The 24197-nt window shown below is 33.6% G+C and overlaps 1 non-coding gene and 1 pseudogene across 1 annotated transcript; both read left to right on the top strand.

The window, feature by feature from the left end:
• Positions 1–252: 252 nt before the first annotated feature.
• On the top strand, positions 253–355 carry LOC126015325 (U6 spliceosomal RNA). The gene has a single exon (XR_007498201.1). It is a non-coding gene; the product is annotated as a U6 spliceosomal RNA (small nuclear RNA).
• A 13669-nt stretch (positions 356–14024) lies between these two features.
• On the top strand, positions 14025–14170 carry LOC126014787 (uncharacterized; annotated as a pseudogene).
• Positions 14171–24197: the final 10027 nt, after the last annotated feature.

Consider the following 24197-nt stretch of genomic DNA (forward strand, 5'->3'; position numbering starts at 1 on the left):
AATTTTATTAAAAATTTTCATAGAAAATGCTTGCATAACTTTGTAAATCACAATGTTTAAATAAAAATTTTCAAAAAAATGCTTGCAAACAAAATATGCCTTTATATAAGCATATTTTTATTTATAGATTTTCATGCCATAGGGGATAAAAGTCCCAGAGGGAAGAAGTCAGCAACTACATGCAGTGATGGGAAAATTGAGGAGAGTTTGGTAAAATTTTCCAAACTTACTTAAAAAAAAAAACCCAACACTGTTCACTTCGGCAGCACATATAATAAAATTGGAATGATACAAAGAAGATTAGCATGGTCCCTGTTCAAGGATGACATGCAAATTTGTGAAGTTCCATATTAAAAAGAAAACCCACAACCACATGCACTTTTTCTCTCCCCATTCCTCCTCTATTTATATATAGATATATATGTAAATATAGATATAGATATATATATCTTCTCACTCACCCTGTCTTTCAGTGATAATAAATATTTATTCCTGTCCATCTCATCTGGATCATGCAGTCCCTGATATTTAATGCTGACTTTAGCTCTTTCCATTATAGCTTTCACAGAAAAAGTAATTCCCTATTCTCAATTTGTCATGTATAACTTCTCAGCCCTAGAGCCTTCAGGATAAAAATCTATTTGACTTTTTTGTTTGTTTTAATGTTGCTAAAAATAGTTTTTCTGTACTCATAATTTAGGAATAATCCTTATCCCACCATCTCTTTTCTAAAGAGTACCTCCTGCCACAGGCACCTCAAGACTTGCCAGTTTTTTCTACCTCCTACAAATCTGCAACCTCAAGCATCTTTTTTTTTACTTCTTCAGGGAAGACAAGAAGCATTCATATGCAATATAGGTAAGAACATGCTAGTAGAGGGCTCACCTGAGTAAGTGGCAAAGGTACTAATGTTCTCTTCCAATGTTCTGGTACTCATCCAGAAAATGTTAAATATTCCTCAACAAAGAAATAGTAAGGTAGAAGATAATATTAATTTCTGTAATTAATAAATATTATATAAGGCTTTATTCTAATAGATTTAATATGGTCCAGCATGTAAGAAAGTGATAGCTCCTTCAACAAGATAAGCACTTAATACAGCATAGCTGATGAAGGTTGGATAATTCAGTGAACAATGGGGGAACCATTAAATACAGAGAGGCCAAAAATCGTGGGTATTTTCAAGAAGCTGGAAAAGGCAAGATATAACTCCCTATTACCTTCCGGTAGGAACAGTGAAACCTGTTCCAAATTTCTAGTCTCCAGAGAAGCAATACAATAATTTATTTTTGTTACAAAAGTATTGAGTAAGTAATAGTCTAACTGGGGATGTTTCAAAATCATTGAACTGTTCCTATAGGCCTTCACTCTCAAGACACTGACCCAAGAGCAGATGAATGAGAAAGAAAAAGGATGGCATCGCTCTTCTTGCTTCTAACTTATAGCAATCAAGGGATCTATAAAAGGTCTAAATTTTATACAAATACTGGACAGATACAAAAAATGAACTCAAGGATCAGAGTAATTGAATAGAAGGTCAGAGACAAAGTAGTAGAAGATGTCTCTATGAACTATAATCATATCTGTCACCCTTTCAGGTTTTAGCAATTTAAGATGTCTACTGAGACATATATTGACAAAGTACATATAACCTGGAGGCCCCACATGCATAGGAAGTGGCAAACAAAGACAATCCAGTATTATGCAAATATATAGTTTGTTTTTAGATTTTAGTCTCTGTTCTGATAGCAAGTAAGCAAATTTTGAAATGGAGCTGGATCTTGGACTTGTTGAAGAGCAGATATGCTCAAAAACTACATGTTGAATTAGGAAAGGATTTTCCCCTAGGGAGAAACTAACTAGGAATACATTCACACGATAAAATCCTCTGAGACTTTCCGAGTCTCAGCTCTCTCCTCTCTCACTCCATATAACCTTCCTCCTGGAGTTCCTTCCACTAGATTTTATCTAGAATCATTTAACCTCTGGTGCCTTCCTGGCCTCACTTTCCACCCACTTCCTTGCTGGAGAGCACCGCAGGCATCCCAGATGGAATTTGAGACACACTAGATCTGACTTGATACAAAAAGGTTTTGGGGGGGGGGAATGGAGTGTATAATACGGGGTGGGGAGTAAATTGTGTTTCTTCTATGGACTGGGTCCAAATCGGATACTGGAGCTGTGGGACGTAGACTCTTTTCTGTGTCCTGAGCCTCTTAAACAAGAGAGCTTGGGACTCTAGTCCTTTGGAAGCCTCATTTATCTTCCAGGGATTCCTTTTATCTTCCAAGTTCTGTTAGCGGCCCAGGCAGACTTTCGCTGAGTTGGAGACGACCTTAGTCTCCTGCCTGCAGAGTGGCCTCAGAATAGCAGCGGCAGAGTAGCAGCAGCAGCCAGCGGGAAAAGCCCTGACAGCTCCCTCCAGAAATCAGCTACGTATCTTCTGAAACCTGGGTCTGTTGCAACCCTCCATTCCTTCCTCCTGCCCCCTTATACCCTCTCAGAGCTTAAACAGAATCTGCACAAGGAGGTCCCAAGACTGCTCAGCCAGAAGCAAAGAGTTAAAAAAAAAAAAAAAAAAAAAAAAAAAAAAAAAAAAGCTGGCATTCCCTTTGAGGCAGCTCCATCCAGGCTCTCTGCTCCCTGCTTCTGATTGGCTGAGTTCCTGTCAGTAGTTTAAAAAAAAGTATCAGATGGCAAACTCCGGACCTTCATAAAGCCATAGTGATGGTACTCCGCTTTTGCTGGCAGCCTATGACATCAGTCAAGAACGCCTAGGATGCCGCTGCTCCCGGCCAAATGCAGAGGAGGAGGGCCTCACCAGATAACCGTTAACTAGCTACGCACTTGAGAGGGACTCCGCCAGTTTTCTGGGGACACCGGTTTCAGTCACTGCCTATTACTGTACTCCTTCCTACCCAGGGGAACGCACGGAGAGTTGGATGTATTCTGAGTTGTTAGCTGCGGTCAGCTGGGCTCTCGGGAACTTGTTCCTGGTGGAAAACAGGGGCACCTCGCTCAGGGACCAGCGGTTCGTTGAAATTCAACATGACACTTCTGGGGTCTGAGCATTCTTTGCTGATTAGGAGCAAATTCAGATCAGGTAGGGCTAAGGCATTTAGCATTCCTTTTTAAATCTTTCTCTTCCGCAATTCTCCACTCTAGTCTGCTTTCCAATAAATATTTTGAAGCCTGCCGTCACTGTCACTAACTCAACTCTGTTCCCCAAAAGCACATTTTGGAAGAAATGAATTTTATTGGACCCCGGTCTTTTTATATCTTTGTTTTCAGTGTTTTGAGTTATTAAATGTGTTTTTATTTGTGAAAAAGGTCGTTTTTATTTTATTTTTTCTGTAATTAGAAATTCTGAAGGAGCACATGGTAAAGGAAAATAATTGAAAATGAACAATTACAGGTTTTCAACTTTAGTAGCTCTAAATTTCAGTTTATAGTTGCTGAAAAGATGAACCTGGCATGCGTGTTAAATTCAATGTCACTTACTACAAACAAATGTACTTCCAAAAAAAGTCACTTGGGGGAAGTAAAAATAGGGAATTTGGATCACACCAAATATTCAAAATGACATCACTGTAGAGAAAAAAAATGCAATGCTGCAATTTTCCCCCAAACTATCTGATATTTATAAATGGAGACTTTTCCCCAAATTTTCCTATTACTGTTTCAAAGGGAAACTTTTCAAAAGGGCGCTGAGTGAAGGTGAGTGCCAGGGTTGGTATATATTCTCACGGAAGATCTCAGGGTGTATATCTCCATGTTTCCACTTGCCTTCTTAAGTTTTCTCAATAATGTATATAATGTTGCTTTTATAGAAGTGAGAATTATTGCTTAATAAAAGGTAGAACTACTTAGAAGATAAGTTGCTTTCCAAGAACTCTGGTGTGAACATTTCTATATAATGTTTTGTTAAAAAAAAGTCATAATTTTCTAACTCATGTATTGCTTAGAATTTAGTTGGGCATAATTTTAAAATATGGTAAAATAGAGACAGAAAGGTCACTAGTGTAGATCACTAGTGTTGCTAGTGTTGACCCTGACTTTTAGGTGTATTTGGGGTCCTGTTGAATCTTTCTTAGGGTCAGTATTGCTAAAATGAGATGAACACACAAGAACTTGGGGGCTACAAGACTGCCTGAAGGTTCAGGGAATGTCAACTCTCCAATGTGTTTTAGAGTGCATTCAGTCCAGTAAGGTGAAAAGGTTGGTCTGTTAATTCACTAGAGACTCACACCTCTACTAGAGATTGCCACTGCAGTGTTAATTGGTTAAAACCACAAGGCAACACTGCCACCTTTCTGAAAAAGAGAGGATGCAGATTTGAGGAGAGTTCCATGTATTTCAAATGCACCCAGAGCAACTTCAGTGGGGGCTAGGTAGAAGTTGGTTTGTTTCTAAAATGATTTGTAAAATACTTTATAGTGAATTACAGAAAAGGCTTATCAAACAAATTATTCTTTCAGCTAAAATGTAAAGAAAAGAAAGACAATGTTTGCTCTACATCGAAATCTTGTTTAACTAAATGGGTAAAAACCAAAATCCTACAGGGAGATACTGAGTCTTGAGTCAGAAGTCCTATTTCTCCCTCAGATTTCTTTTCTTTTTTAAAGCTTGAGTAGACTTTTTTTGTCACAGAAACGATACCTTCAGAAAACTTATGTTGAAGATGGAAACATGCTTAACACTCTACTTTTGACAAATTTTAAAGCTGAATGAGTCTAGAAATGGACAAAGTGTTTTGATCATTTGAAATGCAAGGAATTGATAGCGTCCAATAAAGAAGTAAAAAAAGAGCAAGTAATATAAGGAAAAATAAATATAATGTTGAGGACTCTGATTATTCTTTCTGGATGCAATTTCAACAGTCACTATACTAACACAAAAGTCTGGCAGGTAGCATGCTAGCAAGAGAGCCTGCTTTTTCCTAAAAGAACTGTTTACTTTGTGATTAACAATGAATAAGTAAATCCTCTTGTTCTTCTCTGTTTTAATTTCTCTCTTTTTTTTATTCTTTTATGGTTGTTCCAAATGAAAACTCATAAAACTCTTCTAAACTCACTAAATATTTGTTTCAGAAGTAGGCCCCAGTGTTATACATTTTAAATATATTTAAAACAGTGGAAATTAAGTTATTTTCTAAAAGATCAAAATTCCTTGTGTTAATAAGCTTGTTTCTAAATGATAAAATAATGACTCTGATTCTGAAATTGACATGTGTGGCAACAGATTACCAGCAGCTTTCTTCAATCTGAGTCAATTTTTTATAAATTGAACCATGCAGGGCCAAAAAGAGTAATGAGGGTTAAGACATTTGTCTTACACAGAGTTAACCTTAGTTGATCCCCAACAAAGGCATATAGTTGCTTGCACACCATCAAGATCTATTGACAAACACAGAGCTAGGAGTAAGTTCTTAGTACTACTGGAGATGACCCCAACTTGTTGTTGTTGTTGTTGTTGAAATTTTGGGGGGGGGAGTTTGGGTCACACCCAGTGATGCTCAGGATGTGATGATCCTGGCTAAGTGCTCAGAAATTACTCCTGGCTTGGGGGACCATACCGAACACCGGGGGATTGAACCATGGTCCGTCCTAGGTTGGCGAGTGCAATGCAGATGCCCTACCGCTTGTGCCACTTCTCTGGCCCCATTGTTGAAATATTTTAAAAGAATATTAAACTGTGGAAGTATACATATATGAATATGTTTAGTGTTATGTCTCATTTGTAGTACCACCAAAATTTCATAGTATATATCTATATCAAACCAGATTTTGTTTTTTTTTCAGGCATTCTACTAACTGCATAAACTTGAAACTTCGACAAATTATGTAATTATCTTGCCTCAGTTTGCTTCACTAAATATTGAGAATGATTGTAGAACTGTTAAAAAGAGTTGATGTAATTATATGATAAGAACTCTTAGAAAATTGCTGACAGTTAGCAAAACCTTAAAAATTATTGTTCTTTAGGTACCAGAGCAATAGTATAGAAGAAAGAGCAAGAAACTCATCTAGATTTGATCCCTGCCATCCCATATGGTTCCCTGAGCACAACCAAAACGTAACAAAATGTAAAAATATAATTTAAGAATAAAAACAGGATATTCATATTGAGAAGTGAGTGTCGACAGTGCCTGCTGGGCATATGAACTCGGGTCCCCTAAGATATAACTGGCACAGGTTGAAAACTAATGGGAAAGAGGCTCTGGGTCTCGAGTAACAGTTGAAAGATGCCAAGTGTATGTAAAATAGGCACTTGAGAAACAGTAGTGAAACTCCACAAAGTGTTGGAACACGGAACAGGAACACTCCACATTCTTCTACTCCCACAGCAGTCAGGGACTGGCTTCTAGAATTTTCATTTGACTATATCTTTTCAGGGAAAGAACAGGACATCTTAATAGTACTCATTTTCTTTTCTTTCTTTCTCCCCATTTTTATGAAAATTAAAGGTAGTACAATTTCTACTTTAAATTATTTCTGGAATTAATATGAATCTTATATCCACTGCATTTTCTCTCCTATAAATTGAAAAATATATATGACCAGCAAGTTAGTCATGAAATTTTTACTGTAATATTGAAAGAATTTTCACTATAAACTCAAAATAAATTCTGACTCCTACCCCATCATCATCATTAATTTATTTTGTAGCCTCAGATAAATAACTAAATCTAGAATAGTGGTTTTCCATAATATGTAATTTTATAAATTTAAATTATATAATTATTTTATTTTATTGGACAGGTAATTTCTTATTATTTATCTAATTTATTTAAAAGATATATTTGATTTAATTGACCTCAGCTATCTAAAATATAGATGACATTTAGTAGTTCAATCTTAAATTTGTTTTCATGTCAGAGAGTTGATATTTTTTAAAATAAATGGTTCTGAGTATTTTTGTAAAGCTATAAAACCTATAAGCTTTTTCAAAAAACTATCACATTACTTTTAGTACACTATTTAGAAACTCATTCCCTCCCAAAATATGATAGTTATGATTTATTTAAAAAATAAACTATTGTGCTCTTGGGAAATGTGACCTATTAAATATGCTCAATAAATCTTTTTTCACTGGGTCAATAAATAAGTCACACAGTATTATCTTTTGGAAGAGAATGGGTTCCCAAATAGTGTTCTAGGGATCCTGAGGCTGCTATTCTCAGCAATACCCAAGTTAGAGTGCACAGACTCAAGTTCAGTGCCCAGACCAGTCATACTGGGTTGTTCAGGCCCAATTGCGCTCCAGACTGGCAGGGTTAGATCTCTGGCCCTAGTGTGGCATTCAGAGACAGGGAATGGAATTGAAGCCTTGCATTTCCAGAGTATGTGCTCTAGCCCTTTCAGCTCTCTCATATGGTAGTCTAATAGGATCATCTAAGTTACTTTATTTGCAAAATATTTTATTACAATAAATTATTAAGTTTAATCACTTTGAGATGCACAATTACACAGTTATTTATGATTAAGTTTCAGTAATATGATGTACAATACCCATCCTACCACCAGTACACGTTTCTTCCTACCAATGTTACCTGTTTCCCTCCCACCCTCCCCTGTCTTGCCCTCTCTCCTGTCTGCCTTTATGCCTATATCTCTCTTTTCTTTTATATAAGCACAATCTTATTCTCAAAATTACATGTAAGTAATTTTGAGTGTGAGGACTATGTTGCACAAACACCTTAACTATTTTCCATATATTTCCATTGAAATTAGCAGTAGACTATAAATTGGGACAAACGTGTTCTGTCAGGTTTTTCAAAAAATTTTTACTAGATATAATGAGAATAGGAAGAAGTAGGTATAGATCCAAATTATTCCTAGCTGTATTTATCATTTTCTCCTTTATTGGAAGTCACCAATACCTTTCTAAGCAACAACATTAGTTTTTTTTTTATCATTACTGTGTAGCAAATTACAACAGATTTAGTATTTCAGAACAGAACTCAAAGATCTGAAAAGGATATTAATAGTCTAATCCCAAAGTTTTGGTTGACTGCATTTCTTCTGAGACTAAAGGACTTTGTTTCTATGTCCTTTCTATACTTTATGTCCCTTGCATCTGACTTTTTCTTCATCTACAAAAACACCAGAATAGCATCTTTTATTTCTTTTTGGACTTTTATTCTTCTGTTTCTATCTTCCATACTGAAAGTAACTTGTAAGCTAATCTTTCTGGTATAGAATCCTCAAAATATGTGAGAAAAAGACCTTTGTAGAATTAGTGAGAATTTGAATGACAAAGAGAAGTTGTGATACTGATTTCATAATTAGATAGCAAAGGAAAAGAACATTATCATTTAAAATACTTTTCTTGTTATAAAAATATTCAAACAAAACTCAGTAGGCAAACATAATTTTTTAACTTTATCATTTGAGTATTATATTTTCAGCTATATTAAGCAAGTAGTATTTTGTTCTTTTAAAGTCAGACATTTATACATGAACTTCTATAAAGATAGCATCTGATAATCTAGTAGTGAACCAAGCCTTTACTTACCAAACTTTTATTTTTAGACAAAATGTAGGGATATATAATTTGTTAAATAAAATGTATTATGGGAGCTGGAAAAAATACAGAGGTAAAACACTTGTTTTGCATATGGCTGGTCAGGTTTAATCCCTGATACAACTGAGCTCCATGCACCAGGCATGAACATAAAACAATGTGTTATATATTTCTAAAAATTTAAATAAATTAAGTTGATCACAAACTATATCAATGTTCCTTCTGGAGATTTTAAAAGAAAGAATAGTTTTTCCAATTAGTTGAAGCAAATAATTGTTTCATTTACAGTAAAATTAGAATACATTTTTATCTTTTAGTCACCTAAATTAACATTTACTGTGTTAAATTTACTTATATTATTATTTAAGGACTATTTGTTATAAAATAAACTGATTTCTCCTCTAAGGAGAAGACTAGGAGTTACTTTGACATTTATTATTACCTGATTTAATCTTACAAAAATGCTGAATCAAGATGCTGGATTGGTCCGAGTAACATAACTAATAACTGAAGAAGCTAAATCTGATCCCACTTGTTTTATTTTGTCATTATGGCTGTATCTACTATTAGGGAACTCTCCTTCCACCTATTCACCACTCTCCCTCAAGTAGCTACACCAGGCCAAGTATCCAATTATCATTATTGTACTTGATTTCCTCACAAGTAATTTATCAAGAAATTTGAAGAATTCTTGTACCAGTCAAGCTATAAATTATACATGAAATCATACCCAAATCTCTTAACATAACTTGAATATTTATATCTGGATGTGGGGGGTAAACACCATGATTCAGAAATTTGAAATATTTCAATAAATACAAAAATGCACTGTGATACCCAATACCAGAGTGTGTTTCTTCTACCATTGTCTCAATGTTTAACCCCCACTAAGCCTCAACAAAGCCTCTCCCCAGCCTCTCTACTTCTCTTTTAACTGCCATGATAAAACTCTTTTTCGTAAACAAGTTCTTTTATTCTGTTGCTTTTATTTTCCTATGATGCTTCTTTATATCCCATATACTGGGATCTGTATATGTCTACCACCTTGATGACATCCTCCAATTCTATCCCCAGTAAAGAAAAAGCATTATTTTTCAGTGTTCAGTTATATATATATACATATGTATACATATATATCTTACGCATATATATAGTTTCCTTCACTAGTAATTTGTTATTGGACACTTTGTTCCAGATTTAAGCTATTGTGAAAAGTGCTGCATTAGTAATGATGTAGTACAAACAGAACAGCAAATATATTTAATGATTAGTTTTGGGGGCTCTTGAGTAAGTGTCCAGAAGTAGAATTGATGGGATATATAGATTAATACCTAGCTTTTTAGGAGAGTCTACTGTTTTCTCAAAAGGTTGAACTAGTCAACATTACCAAAAATGAATAAATGTTCTTTTTCCCATACCCATGCTAACACCTATTGCTTTTGTTCTTTTTGCTGTGTTTCCATATCACTAGTGTGATAGATCCTTAGTATTTTGATTTGCAGTTCTATGATAAGTAATTCAGACCATTTTATATGCCCTTTAGCCATCTTTATATCATTGTGTTTTTTTCTTAATTTGTTTTCTCCATTATTTGATGGGGTTAATTGTTTTTCTTGTTAAAAATGACAACTGCTTTATAAACCTTGGATGTTATTAACTCTTTGTCAGAACAATGTGAAAAATATTATTTTTATATCTATGAGGTATCCTTTTATTTTGGTCATTATTTCTTTTGTGCTACTGGAAGATTCTTAATTTATTGTGCATATTTGTTTATCTTTGTTTCAGTTTGATTTGCCATTGAATCATTGAAAATGCCTGAGATATCATAAAGGTTTCTACCTATGTTTTCCTCAATATACCTTATAGATTCAGTTTTTATATTGAGGGCTTTAATTTATATTGATGTTTTTTGTTCTGTTTAAATTTTACTTAAAGCATTGTAATATACAAAGTTATTATTCATTGATAAATTTTAGACATATGTTTCAGCACCACTCTCATCACCAGTGTCACCCTCCCTTCACCAATATTCCCATCTTATACCTCCCCTCACCCTGCCCCAGCCTGCCATCAAAACATTATTTTAAGTTCAGATGTTAAATTTTGGGCCTCATAATTTCAGTGTTGTTGACTCCATGATTTTGTTATTTAGTTCTGTTCTTAATGGAAGAAATAGAGTTGAGGAGGATAAATACAGATGTGAAATAAGGGGGTGTGGGTTAAGGGAATTCAAGTACATTGATGGTGTTAAGAACAGATATATATATATCTCACTATATTCTGGGGCCAAGAGTCTTCTAAAGAACCCCTATTCAAAATATTGCATTTCTTTATGCAGATATTCTAAATTCCACAGGTAAGTGATATTATCATGTATTTATCCTTTTCTGGCTTACTTTATTTAACATGATATCATCCAATTCCATCTATGTTGCAGCAATTTGAATGATTGTATAATCCCTTAAAATATGTAATAGCATTATGTGAGAAAAGAATCTGAGTTTATTTTTTAATGATACTGAAATTTTTTTACCATTTGCTATAGCCTCATTTGCTAAAGATGCTTTCCTTGCTCCACTCCATATACTTGCACCTTTTCCCAAGTTTAAATGATCATATACTTGAGTATTTATCTCTGAGTTTTCAATTAATTACCAATATTACATTGTCTTGATTACCATTTCTAACATAATTTAAAGTTAGTTAAGAGAAAAATAAATTAGATTTTCTTTACCCTAAGATTACTTTGACAATTTGGGGGAGTTATTACCATATATAAATTTCAGCAGCATTTGGTTTATTTATTTATTAAAATACTATATTAGGGATGGAGAGATATACAGCAGGTATGGCATAAGGGTAATATTTGTATTATAAAAACTTTGTAGAGGAGGTAAATAAGAATGATAATACAGCAGGTAAATTTTTGTCTTGTATGTGACTTATTTGGGTTTGATTTCCAGCACCTCATATAGTGTAAGATGACACCCAGTTATTAACCAAAAACAAAGGCGTTCCCCCAACTTCCTATTCTCTCAAACCTTTTCTTTTATTATACAAGACATTTTGATTACATGACCTTCCTCTCCTGGTGAATGGGTATTGGTATAATAAATAAAGTTTTAACTTGGCATGCTCAGTAATACCATAGGGGAGACCACTGACTCCATGACTCTCCTGACTAACTTGATTTATTAATCCTTCATGTCTACCCTACTTGCTTCAGTCCCACCTATGTGGGGTTGTAGATATGGTGCCTGGGGTAATCTTACAACTTGTGGGTTTTATTTGACAATATGGTATCTGAGAATTCGCAAGTGTGATCCCTGAGCACAGAGCAGGAGTAATCCCTGAACACTCTTGGGTGTGCCCCTAAAAATTCCCAAAAGTTTTGTGGAAGTTTTCTTTACCTTTAACTTTCTGTAATGAATAGGAAGCACGTCCTCTTTAAAAGTTTGAATGTACTCATTTTAAAGCCATCTTAATCTGGGCTTTTAATATGGAATTCATCAGAAAAGTGTGTGTCGGTGGTGGGAGGGGTTGACTAAAACATTTGTAAATTAAACAAATTATTACTGAACACCCAGTGGGTCAAAGATGAAAGAAGAAAAGATATCAAAATATTTATGAAATCAAGTGAGAATAGTAGATATGTTATTAGAAAACAGTAATAAGTGATATTAAGAGTGAAGTTCATAAAGATGCTAGCATTCATTAGGAAACAAGAGAGGAGCTAATTAAATAAATTAATAGCATAATTTAAAGAGTTATAAAAAATGTCAATAAAGGGAACCCAAAGAAAGCAGAAAAATAATAAAACTTTAGAGCATAATCTAGTAAAATGAATTTGAAAAACAAATTTAAAAAGAGCTTGTTCTTTGAAAGAAGAAAGGTGACTGAAATATCATGAGCAAGACTCAAAATAAAAATAAATGGATGAAACAAATCAGAAATGAATGGAGAGATGTTACAAAATATCACAAAAAATTTAAGGATCATCAGGGGGATTACTACAGAAATCTTGGTCATAAAATTAGAGACACTAGGTGGTTTTTTGGGGGGGGGCTTTTTTAACCTTCCAAAGTTAGTCAAAAGGAACCAGTACCTGAACAGATCATTTATTAACAAGGAAATTGAACTGGTAAAAAATTTCTTCTAAAACAAAAACCTGTCCCAGATGAATTTGCTAACATGTACTTCCAAGTCTTCAAATCAGTTAACTTGAGAAAAAATTCTAATAAGTTTTTGAAAGTCAAAAAGAATATTCACTGTAAGTTACTAATTTTAGCTATAAAAGAAATAACTATTCACAGATAACTATATGGTTACTGTCAGGGTGGTGAAGCTTGAGGAGGCAGTAAGGTAAAGGATCAAACTTAGAAGAATAAGAAAGGTTTGAGGTTGAAATTTTCTAAGAATCAAACTGTATTCTCAGCAGAAAAACAAAAAATAAGTATGTGAATTGGGTATATAAATTAATGTAAAAGTTGTATCCTTTAACAACATAGTGATTATCAAATTATCAGACTTTTACTTTAATCATATTAGTTTTTCTCATAACATTTATATTATTACATTTTCTAATATATATTAAATTTATCTTTTACCTAATAATTAAATTTAATCTGTCAATTAGACCTTGGTAATAGTTAAAAATGAAGTTAGTACATATAGCATAAAATAAACAAATAGTAGTGCCTCAGAATTTTGTATGTGAAATTGTGCAAATGTAAATATTTGTGCAGATCTAATGATAATGATTCTAGTTTAAATAAGCAATAAAATATGTGATCAATGTTTATTATGAAAATAGACTATATCTTATTTTATAATATATCTTTAAAATATGTTTTATATGAATTGAAAAAACAAAGACATATATATTAGAGGAAAATGAAATAGAACAATCTTATAATGTTGGAATGGGACAGAACTTCCCAAGCTTGTTGCCAAAGTCAGAATAAAAATAAAATTTGACATATTTGTACCACTTAAAAGTTTAAAATAACTACATGGAAAGAAAATCACCAAAAACTTTTAAGTGAAATTAGATTGAAAGAACTAGATTGAAATATGTGTATTGTGGTTATTACAAGAGCTTCTATAAAAAAACAAACAAAAATAAAAGTACATAGCCTAAAATGAAAAATATTATTTGAGAAAAATATAATTCAAGAGGTCAAAATAGCAAATAAGCATATGCAATTTACACAACTTACTCATATCTATGAATTGAAAGAGCAAAACATTTTTAAATACAAGATTATAAAAGATTTTTAAATATTGGTACATATTTAAACTTAGAGAAATAATCACATATGTTTTATTGATGAACAACAAAGGACTTATGCAAAATCTTAAAGATACACATTGACAATCTCTTAAAATGTATACATGCTGCAGAATCAGCTAAGATAATTCAGATATTTAATCTGAAGTATGTGTATTTATAGATATTTATTTTATTAAATTTATAGTGCAAAAAAAGATGAAATATACTTACCTGGCAGGGGAGATACCATGATCACGAAGGTGGTTTCCCTAGGGTGAAGCTTATCCATTGCACTCCGGATGTGCTGACCCTTGTGATTTCCCCAAATGTGGGAAACTCAACTGCATAATTTGTAGTAGTGGGGGACTAAATTAAAAAAAAAAAGAAAAGATGAAATAACATAAACACTTATTAAGAGAAGCATACCTAATTTAATTATATTGTTCCCATGATATAAAATACAATGCAAAGCAAAAAAATTAATGAATTGATCCACGAAGTTCTCCAAAACATACAAGATTTTTAAAACAATGAGGAGGCAATAGTACATTGTACAATCAAAAGATTTGTACTTTAGAATACTATATTTATACACAAATATATAGATTAAATACGTCATGTTTTTTTTTAGTAATTCTAGTAATTCCCAGTGGAAAAATCTATTTTTATATTATTTGAATATTTAAAAAAAGTTCCTGGAGAAGCTGAGTTTTGCATGCAGGTTTCATCCCTGACACCATGAGAGTTCCTAAATACAAACAAGAGGAAGCCCTGAACACCAAACCAGAAGTAGACCTACATTTGCCCCTCCATGAAAATAAACAAAAATATATCTATAGTACAGGCAGAAAATGATACTATCACAGTAGAAAATATATATTTCTGTAAATTTATTCAAAAGGTTTTTTTTGAGGGTGTGGATCATAATTTGTTAATTATATATTATAAATTTCTTACATGACAAATTATTAAAAGATAATTTTAAAGTCAGCACCTTAACATAACACACATATGTCATGTACAGACAGACATACAAAGGAGGGAGGCAGATAGAACTAAATTAAATATGGGATCATTTCACATTATTCTTTTTTTGCAAAAAATAAAAGAAGAAAATAAAAGGAAAGAAAAAGTAAAGATCCAGGACAATAGTACAGCAGGTAGTGTCTGATTTATTTGTGGTCAACTAGGGTTCCATCTCCATCATCCCATATTGTCCCTGAGCACTGCTACCAGTAATTCTTGAGTTCAAACCAAGGAGTAATCCTTGAACATTGCTGGTTGTGGCCCAGAAACAAAACAAAACAAAACAAACAAAAAGGCATAGAAAGTACCACTAATACTTGAAGTATTTTAGGAAGACTAGGAGTACAGGAAGTAAGGCACTTTCCTTGCATATCACTTACCACTGTTCAAATCCCCGGTACCTTATTTGGTCCTCAGAGTATGGCCAGGGGTCACTAGTGAGCATTGTGCCAAGAATAGTCCCTAAGTACAACCAAAAGGAAAAAAAAGTTGGGGTATATATTATCGAGCAACTTAGGAATCAAAACAAACTAGACACATGACAAATGTGTTAAAACATAGAAAAGTAAAAAAAAAACATAGAAAAGTAAAATCTTAAAAAAAATTCAAAAGTAATTATTCTAAGTTTTTTGTTTTTATTTTGTTTTGTAACCCAGAGATTACTCCTATCTCTGTGCTCCTGACTTGACAGAAAATCACATAGGGTGCCAAAGATCCAACCTGTGTCAGTAAAGAGCTTGCCTTCTGTACTATCTGTTTATAGCCTTTGGATTAAACGATGCTGAATAACAGTCTATTCAGTGTCTATCTTTTATAATCAATAATAGTCCTGGTAATGTATCCATTAGCCCTAGATAACGTTGTTTATTTTTTTGAAGTCACCGTGTAATGGAGATCAAAGATACCTAATCTGATAACTTTAGAACCACTGAATCCGAAGTTGGATATGACATGGGAGATTAAGTTGTTATTAAATTCCTATCAATCTGAGAAAATGTTCGCATGTGGCTAGAACCAAGAAAATGTGTTCCTTAGCCAAGAACAAAATTTACAACCCCAAATTTGTGTTGAAAAATCTGTATTTTGAGGCATATTCTATATAATTTAGCCTGGTTTTAATCTTGGCTACAACTTTCTCCTGCTTCACCTATGCATGAATTTTAAACTCTCAAACCTCCACATCCAGTTATTTATAAAGGTGGAAACAAAAAATCCTCTGCCGTGGAAATGTTTTGAAGGCTATTGAGAAAGCATGCAAAATGTGTTTAACTTAGTTCATGAATGTAGTTACATTTCTTCTACTACTACTTCTTTCTTCTACTACTTCCTCTTCTCTTCTTTACTTCTTCACTTCTTTCTCTTCTTCCTCCTCCTCTTCCTCTACTTTCTCCTCGTTATTCTTCTCTTTCTTCCTTTACCTCCCTCCTACTTTACCACCACATCTGGCAGTGATCAGTGGTTACTCATGGCTCTGCACTCAGAAACCGCTCCTGGCAGGTTCAGGGAACCATATGGGATGGCTGGATCAAACCAAGGTCCGTCCTGGGTCAGCAGCATGCAATGCAAATGCTTACCTCTGTTCTATCTCTCTGGCCGCATAATATCATATCGTTTCTAAGTTAAGATTTAGTCTGTCTTGATTATCTTATGTTTTGCTGCTAGCTATTCTCATTATTTTACTCTAGGTTTTTTTGTTTAAAAGTTATGACTATTATTACTATAGAACTTACGTTGCATTCCACAGAGTACTGTGTATACATAGATTGTTTAATCTCTTCTTTTATTTTTTTCTTTTATTTATTTTTTTGTTTTTGTTTTTTTTGGGCCACACCTGGTGACTCTCAGGGGTTACTCCTGGCTATGCGCTCAGAAATTGCTCCTGGCTGGGGGATTGAACCGCAGTCATCCTAGATTAGCGCTGGCAAGGCAGATGCCTAACTGCTCCATGCCACCTTTCGGCCCCCATAATGTCTTCTTTAAATTAATTTTTGTAAAGGATAATTTCTTTCTTCAAAGAAGAATAGTTGCTATCCCACTCATATTTTTATGTTTCTGGAAAAAGACCCAAGATTTCTGGAACTCAGCATGGTTCCTATGGCTAGTTAAAATTGATAAGCAAAGGCTCATATTTTTTCCAAGAGTAAGAACCTAAGCTCCATAGACTTATAAGTGAAAATACTGTCCTAGTTTAAAAAGCAAGAAGAGCTTTACCTAGGGTAGGTCAACTTTGAGAGTCATACAAGCTAATGAAACAATCTTCTCAACTTCCAATACCTTACATTTTTATGGCAGTCTAATTCTCCTCACTAAAGAATAAATCAACATACAAAGAGTCAGTTTATATATTTTATTTTCACATTATTCCTTTGAAAATGCAGAGTTGATCATACAGATGAGAAGCTTTATGTATTCATTAAAGATCTTTTCAAGGTCTTTTCAAAATCACTAGTAAAAAAACTCAGAATGAGTTTAACACATGATCCCCTGGAGGAATGGGCAGCAAGGGAAAACAAACAGGGTGAAAATAGACAAAAGCTGACACTGACATTAATGGTTTTTCTCAACTAAATGTGGTTCTCAGTTTAAAGCCTTCTTTGTACACAAGCTTTCTTTGCACATGATAACCCAGCACTACCCAATAGCACACCTGGCACTGTAAACAGCATCAAGTCTGAATAATGGAAACACCAAACCTATGCCACAAGGCAGAGTTAACCAGGAATGGCAAATAAGAGTCTGACCAAACCACTGGGGAGAGTGGGTTTTTAGAAATCATTCAAGAGATGTGTGTTTTTGTAGCATATATATATATATCTATATATATATATATATATATATAGATATATATATATACATACAAGCACTCAGATATATATATATACATACGTATATGTGAGTGCTCATGTATTTGTGTGTATGACATAAAAGTTAAGAGAGGTTTGAAATGTGCAAAAAACCAAGTGGAAAATGTTCCAATACACTGAAGATTGGACACAATAATATTAAATGCTACTTTCAAAAATATATGAGATAAACTATGCTTATAACCCAAGAAGTATGTTCAAAATATATTGTATATTATCCATCTAAAATATATTACATATACAATCTCAATTCTTGCAACATTTGGAGTTGTCTTTTACAGCATGTATGTATGTTAGAAGGAAGCAAAGTGCTAAGAGATTATTATTTGTACAAACTTAAATTGACATTGATTTTGCCTTCTATCTTAAAATATAGTATATTTTCTTATTGTCAGAAAAACAATTTAAAATTATGAGAGCAATATATGATCTCACTTGTAATATGAAAATAACTTAAATTTATATTAAAGGGCCATAACAAAATGGGATAATATTCTGCTTAATTTGGAAAAATGGTTTTGTTACAAGTTCTAATTTGCCTCATCAAGTTTCATGTAGGTATTTGCCTATTTTATATCATTACATGTAATTAGTGCTGTAATTTATTATTCAAGCATTTTAGTTTGATCACTATACAATTTTGCAGTAAGTGCAAAACGTCTTTATAGAAATTGGAAAGCAAGGTTCAGAAGGGGTTAAAAACTTCAATTTTGTTTGCGTGTACACACAAATACAAATAGGTATGACACAGAAATCAAACTATATTTCCTACTATCATAGGTTTTGAACTCTATTAAGAAACAGGGTGGATGAATTCAAGGAAGTAGATATCACAAAGTCTGCTTTACTAAGGGCCTTCCCCAACAACAATTTCAAGGTAAGCAGACCAGATGGCAGCCTTTTCCCTCAGACAGGCCCCTCCTGCTATTCTGGGGCTTACACATTATTGTCTGCTTAATTCACTTGTGGCTCTAAGCCACAGGATTCATAAACAAGTGGGAGAAAGTCTCTGAGAGGAATCTTGATGCCCAAATGGAGCAATTTGTCTTCTGAAATTATTGTTTGAAATTGTTTATGTCAGTTGCTGAGTTTCTATTCTGTACTTCAGAAACCTGTTTGCAATAAAAGTGAAAATTTCCTATAACTTAACCCCTATCCTGGTTAGGCAGTTCTAGTGTCCTTGTGATTTGGTGCTTGACTGTCCTTCAGACACAGGGAGATATTTGAGGAGATTCACTATAAAACTACAAGAGTATTCCAAAATTAACAGCTCTTTTTGTTTTCTGGACATTGCTCTTGAACTAATTAATTTCAGCTTGTACTAATAACAATCTTATAAGGAGGTGGTATGCTCCCTACCACTATATATTTATAAAGTAAATGAAGTATTCATACATTAAGAAAATTTTACTAGATTTTGTGAGTCATGAATTAAAAAGCAAAAATGTAAACTCATGCAACCCTGGCTTTGGAACACATATTATTTTTAACAACTATCCTTTCCTTTGACAGTCACATAAATAGCAGAGATGACTGTAGTCATCTGAAATTTTTTTTATCTCATACTCCAAGAGAGTGTGTAAATTGTGCCTTTTGCCCTCTCAGTGACATTGTAAGCCCCGTGGCATTTCCACTTGAAGTCCACATTCCTTGTCCCTTTAGTGTCCAAAGATATTGTAACATACAAGCTCAAAAACTGGTCAACTTTGTAAGAGAGAATTCCTTTTGAGGTATAAATTAGTCTTCTTCAAATGTTTTGACAAACTTAGTGTAGTGCTTAGGAAAAGAATAGCTTTGCAATGTTTCTTTGAACAGACATTTTGTTCAAACAACTTTAGACAGTGCTAGATGCTTGATCACTGAAATATTTGCATGGTAATACTAAGCTTGGGATTTTTGGTATTTGAATATTCTTCTGTTTTTACTCTCTAAATGTCTAGTTTTAGAAGCTGTCCTAAATTAATGTCTCTTACTCCTCCAGAAAGCAGACAGTACATTCCTTATGATTAAGATAGCAGTATGTTCAAGGTTCAGTTTCTTCTCTTTATGACTGCTCCTCTGATGTATCCAGGATATATATCTAGTATTCCTATAGTCCTCCTCTTTATTCAGACCATCAGTGATCTAAATAACATATTTATTAATTTTCCCTGAATGTTCCAAGCAACAGAAAGAAGTCAGAGTGCTTGTTATCTTTGTTTATTGTGAACACTTAGCCATTTGTACACAAGACAATTTTTAGCTAGAAAACAGTTATTAATTGTACCTGGAATCAATGAAGAACATATTGTGCTCAAGCACCAGCACTATACACAGAAATAATTCTTGACTCTCAGCCTCAAGAAACATGTCTAGGATTAAAATAGCCACAGCATATACAATGTAGTGCACCGAACCACACTCTTCTCAACTTTTTTTCAGGATCCCCATCTCTTCTAACAAAACAATTACCTCAAGGAAGAAAAAGTTATACCAATTAGTAATTCAGGTACTCATATGAAGTAACTTTTCCCAAGAAAATGGTAATATAAGTAGATTTAAAAAATGTTGATGAGAGGCTTCTTGTAGGGAAGAGGAGGAGAGTTAATTACACTATAAGCATTCCAAAAGCAAACACTCCAATTGTGTGAAGACTTAACAATGCCTGAGAAGCTCTGTTTGTCTTTTTACAGGGATTGTTCATTGGCCAATAGTATTTTTTTTGGAAGCAACAGTGTAAAATTCAGAGCATTTTCGTGAAGGTTTGTTTAACTAATCTATGCATAGAGTTTTTGTGTAAATACTGAAATTGGTGGATCACACGATATTTAAAGTTTAAATTTTGTAAAGCGTCTATAATTGTTTCCAAAGAGGTTGAACCAGTCAATATTGTCCACCTGTAGTCAATGAGGATTTCTTTGATGATTATATTTTAATATCTACTGATCCTCTGTCTGTCTTCCTTAGGAAGGAGAAACTACAATTCTGTTATTTTCTTTACCTTTTGCTGTGTTATTGGGGTTTATGATTATTATTATTATTATTATTATTATTATTACTGACCAAGTTTCTATTGCCATTCAAAATCTTTTAATTTTGTATATTTCCCCAAATTGTTTATTTTTGATTACTTTGCAAAGAGTTAGTACAATACTCATAATGATAGTTTCAAACATATAACATAATATAACATCACACACACACACACACATACACACACACACACACACACACACACAGAGGAGTGTCTGCTTTTCTCCACCATTACCTCAGGGTACCCTTCCAACCACCCGACACTCCATGTGCTTGGTCAATTCAGTTCTGTAAACAGTTCTCAGGTTCAACTGCCTTTGACATTCTGTTAGTCTCATGTTGCTTTAAATTAAACATATGCTAGTGTTCATAACATATCTGTCTCCTTCCTTCTTACCTTTTTTTGTGGGGGTGGGTCACACCTGGTGACACTTAAAGGTAAACTCTGGATCTGCACTCAGAAATTACTACTGCAGTGCTCAGGAACTATATAGAATGCAGGGGATCAAACACACATCTGTTGCATACAATGCAAGGACCATACCTGCTGCACTATCACTCTGACCCCTCTTTCCTTCTTACTTGACTCAGAAAGATCCCCCACAGTTATATACACAGAGCAATAAATTTCATGATTCTATGTTTTGTTATAGAAGAGAAGTATCACAATGTGTGTGTACCTATGTGCATCCCAATTTCATTATTCAGTCATTGTTTCTTAGAAACCAGGTTGCTTCCAAATCTTGGCTATTTTAAAGAGTGCTGCAATGAATACAGAAGCACAAATTATTTTCAAAAAATTGTTTTTGTGTCTTGGTGTAAATGCTGAGAAATGGAATTGCTATATCACATGAAAGTTCAAGTTTAGTTTTTGTGAAATGTCTATAATTGTTTCCAAAGATGTTGAATCAGTAAATATTCCCATCTCTAGTGGATGAGGATGCCTTTGAAAAATACATTTTATGTATCTACTGGCCTTCTGTGTTTCTTCTTCAGGAAGAAACTGAAGTAACTACAATTCTGTTGTTGTTTTATGATAGGGTCATTGTGGTTTATTATTATTACTGCTATTATTATTATTATATATTTAGCCCAATATTTTATTGCCAGACAAAATAGTCTTAGTTTATGTAGTCCCCAAAATTGTTATTTATGTTTACTTCACCAAGAAGTTAGTTAAATCATTGAAAATAATTCTGAGATCCATAATACAGAGAGTTCTACCTATGTTTTACTAAATGAAATTAAGATTGTGGTCTAACATCAAGGTAATTAATCACTTTTGAATTAACTTTTAAGTGTGGTACGATAGTGTAGTTTAATTTCTTCACATTCTCCTCTCCTCAACCTCCTCCTTATTGCTATATCTTTTCCTTTCTGTCCTTTTACCTCCTCTTTCTTCCTCCTCCTACTCCTCCTGTTCCTCCTTTTTCTGATCTTCATTCCTCATATTCTCCTCTATGCAGTTTTTCCAGCCCTATTTAATAATCAGTCTTGGTTTCACTATATTTAATGAGCTCCTTCATAGGTTAACTATATTTCTGAGAGATTACTCTGAATTCTGTGGATTCTCAATTTTATTCCATTATTCTGAAAATGTTCCTTTATTCTAGTAGCTTGCTATATCTTTACAGTATTTTTAAAGTAAGGAAATTTCATATCATCTCTCCTCTCTTTTCTCAAAATAATTTTACTATGAATGTACTCTTATGATTTTATGCAAATTTAATATTTTAAATGCTTGAAGAATAAAAAACTCTTAAAGAGTTGTCAGCATTTGCATGGGTACCACATTGAATCTGTATAAATCACATACAAGTATAATAGAAACTTTGGCAATGTTAATTCTTCCAATTTATAAACATGGAATACTTTCCCATTTCCTGGTAACCTATTTATTAATTTCAATGACAATTTATAGACTTTTTAATATACACATCCTTAACATACCTCACTAAGTTAAATTTCTAAGTACTTGATATTTTTAAACACTATTTTAATTACAATGTCCAGAGCAATAGTGCAGCGGCAGGACATTGCCTTGCAAACGGCTGACCCGGGACGAACCTGGGTTCAATCCAGCGGCCCATATGGTTCCCCAAATCAGGAGCTATTTCTGAGCTTATAGCCAGCAGTAATCCCTGAGCACCACTGGGTGTGGCCCCAAAATAACAACAACAACAACAACAACAAAAAAAAAACCTATTGTTTTACATATACAATGCAAATTTATTTTTTACTTTTGTCATTTCCATTGCAGTTGAAAGTGACATTAAATGCATAGAGCACAGTTCTTTTTAACTTGTGATTCTCCCATCTTCCAGAACAGAGCTTTAAAAATTTTTTCAGTCTGAAAATTGTTCTCACATAAGAAATTTTTACATTCTCTGAAAATCTATAGTGAATAACTGTAACTATGTTATTCACAGTGAGTCAATAAAAATGTGTAATTAAATAATGGAGCCTAAAATCCAGAGAAATTGTACAGTGATTTAGGTGATTACTTTGCATATGACTGACCCAGGTTTGATATCTGGCACCACTTATTGTTTCTACTTCCTTCACTCATTGATATTGTTATGATAGTTCTCAGTGTAGGTATTTCTCTAACTGCACTCACCTCTTTTTGTAGTGATCTTTATATTGTGAGTTGGTCCTTTTGGTTGTCTGAGAATTATTTAAATAATGTCTTTTATTTTTCTTAAAAACTCATATAGAGTGAAACTATTCTGTGTCTCTTTCTCTCCCTCTGACTTAATTCACTCACCATAAGAGATTTTATGTACATCCATGTATAGGAAATTTTCATGACTTCATCTTTCCTGACGGTTGCATAATATTCCATTGTGGATATGTACCACAGTTTCTTAAGCCATTCATCTGTTGAAGGGCATCTTGGTTGATTCTGGCTATTGTATACAGTGCTGCAAAGTATATAGGTGTGAAGAAGGCATTTTTGTATTACGTTTTTGAGTTCCTAGGGTATATCACTAAGAGTGGTATACCTAGATCATGTGGGAGCTCAATTTCCACTTTTTTTGAGGAATCTTCATATTGTTTTCCATAAGGGCATTCCCACCAGCAGTGAATGAGTTATTTTCTCTCCACATTCCCGCCAGCACTGATTGTTCTTGTTCTTTGTGATGTGTGCCAATTGCTGTGGTGTGAGATGGTACCTGATTGTTGTTTTGATTCATATCTTCCTGATGATTCATGATGTGGAACATTTTTTCATATGCCTTTAGGCCATTTGTCTACACCTAGACTTAATTATAAACTGTGATTATGTATCTGAGAGGGCAGGATTAGAAAGGTGGGAAACATGATAAAATACTATGTGAAATATTAGGAGAATGCTACTATGTAGCTTTAAAAAATTATAATGTTTAAAATCTACACAAAAAATAGCAATAAAATATGGTGAGAAATAGTCAGGGGTCAAAGCTTTGTCTTGTACATGACCAACATGTCTTTGAACATGCTATTATGTATGA

The sequence above is a fragment of the Suncus etruscus genome, chromosome 7, assembly GCF_024139225.1.
Source record: "Suncus etruscus isolate mSunEtr1 chromosome 7, mSunEtr1.pri.cur, whole genome shotgun sequence".
In the NCBI taxonomy this organism is placed as follows: Eukaryota; Metazoa; Chordata; class Mammalia; order Eulipotyphla; family Soricidae; genus Suncus; species Suncus etruscus.